The sequence below is a fragment of the Penaeus vannamei genome, chromosome 21 (genome assembly GCF_042767895.1).
Source record: "Penaeus vannamei isolate JL-2024 chromosome 21, ASM4276789v1, whole genome shotgun sequence".
Taxonomy (NCBI): domain Eukaryota; kingdom Metazoa; phylum Arthropoda; class Malacostraca; order Decapoda; family Penaeidae; genus Penaeus; species Penaeus vannamei.
In genome coordinates this window covers 7,383,697-7,386,196 of record NC_091569.1, presented here as the reverse complement: position 1 = coordinate 7,386,196, position 2,500 = coordinate 7,383,697, and positions in this window count along the sequence as shown.

Genomic DNA, 2,500 nt, shown 5'->3' with positions numbered 1-2,500 from the left:
AATAATAATCATATTGATAATAGTAATAATAATAATGCGATGATGATAATAAAATATATGATAATGACAATAATGGTAATATCAATAATAACGATAATGATAATAATGATGATAAAGATAAAAAAATAATAGTGATACTACTAATGATGATAATAGTAATGATGATAGTGTTAATAATAATGACAGCAACTATGGTGATGATAACAATGATAATGATAATAATGGAAATGATAGTGATAATATTAATGATAATAATAATGATAATAGTAATAATAATAATAATAATAATAATAATAATAATAATAATAACATAATCAATAATGATAATGATAATAACATTAATAATAACGATAACAATATTTTTTATAATTATAATAACGACAAAAATGATGGTGATAATAATAATAATAATAATAATAATAATAATAATAATGATACTACTACTACTACTACTAATAATAATAATGATAATAATAATAATAATGATACTACTACTACTACTAATAATAATAATAATGATAATAATAATAAAACACACCTAGAATTCCCCGAGAAAATGTCGCTCAACACTTTCATTTTTAAGTTCCGCGCGCAGTGACATCCGCCACCCCCCCCCCGGCCTCCCGGCCTCCCGCCCTCCCGCCAACCGAGGAGCGGAGTCGAGCCAGCGCCGCCGCCGCCGCCGCCGCCGTCCGAGCTGGGTCCCTACTGCCCTACATTTCGCTCGACTCGTCCCTGGTCACTTTGAACGATTAGTTATATATTTTCTCTTTCTCTTTTCTCAGTCGTTCGTTTTTTTTTGTGTGTGTGTGGGGGGGGCGGGTCAGGTACGTTGAAGGGGGGCGTTCGTATGATGGGTTATTATTATTATTTTTTTTTTTGGGGGGGTTCTCAGTCTGTCTGGTTATGTGTGTTTTTTGTCTGTCTCTTTTTCCTCCCTTCCTCCCGTCCTTCTTGTTTCCTCCTTATCTCACTCGGAGCTTCCTTCCTTCTTTCCTTTCTCCCTTTCTTCCTATCACTTCCCTCCATCCTTCCTTCCTTCCATTCCTCCTTTCCTCCATCCTTCCATTCCTCCTTTCCTCCCTCCTTCCTTTCCACACTCCCTCCTTCCTTCCCTCACTCCCTTCCTCCTTCCTTCCCTTCCTCCCTCCCTCCTTCCTTCCCTTCCTCCGTCCCTCCTTCCTCCCGGCCCGTCGACGTCTAACCGATAGGTACCTTGTCTCCGCGCCCTACTTCCGAGCTCCACTTTTGGTGTTAGACGCGGGAAACTCTCGCACGAGCCCACCCCGGCGGCCACTCACCAAGCATGATCTGGAGGTAATGCCGCGTTTCGTTGCTGTTCGTCGCTTGTTTGCGGCGATCGTGGCAGGAGTGGTCGCCAGAGCATTTAGGAATATTCGGGTGGATTACATATAACGCAAAGGTTATTTCGCGACACTTGGTTTGGTTTTATATCCGAGATGCGTAATACTGGGGTGTGGCAGGTGGCCATTTTTATTTCGGAGTGGAGGAGGGTGAGACTATGGGCAGATTTCCCCCCACATTTGCCGCACACGAAAGGAAATTTGCCGGCGAAAATTTCTGCACATAACCCTCCTTTCGTACTCTAGTCACTACGAAAGATTTACCTGAAGGGAGGTGCCCGGATTGATAAAAAAAAAAAGCTAATAATAATCTTCAGGATGATCATAAAGAAAAAGTAATAAAATAGTGAATCATCAACTTTATTTGCGATAAGTCAATGAGATTCAAACGAAACCTTAAAAATAATCAGCCAATATATAAAAAAACTCATTAAACCATAGAAAAAAATAAATAAATCGTAAAGCCCTTTCACAGACCCCTTCCACACATACAAATAAAACACAATAAAGAGATATAACAGTTGTGGAAATGTCATACCCCGCCGTTATGTGCCGTCAAAGGAGGGAATGAGGCAGCGGTCAAGCGGTTGGGGAATAAAAAACTCGGAACAAAGAAGATGGATAGATAATAATGATGATAATTAAAATGATAATAATGATGATAATTAAAATGATAATAATGATGATAATTAAAATGATAATAATGATGATAATAACAAGAAGAAGAATGATGATGATACTAGTAATACTATTAATGATAATGAAAGTAATAATAATAATAACAATAATAATAATAATAATGATAATAATAATAAAGATAATGATAATATTAGGAATGATAATGATGATAGTAATAATAATGATAGGTAATAATAATGATAACAATGATAATATTAATAATAATTCTGATTATAATAATAATAATAAGGAACATAATAAAAATGATAGTACTGTTACTACCACTATTCATAGATGATGATAATAATAATAATAATAATAATAATAATAATAATAATGTTAATGATAATAATAATAATAACATAATGATGATAATAATGATAATGATAATAACAATAATAACAACAAAATAATAACAATAATAACTATTATCATTAAAACGAGAATAATCAATAATA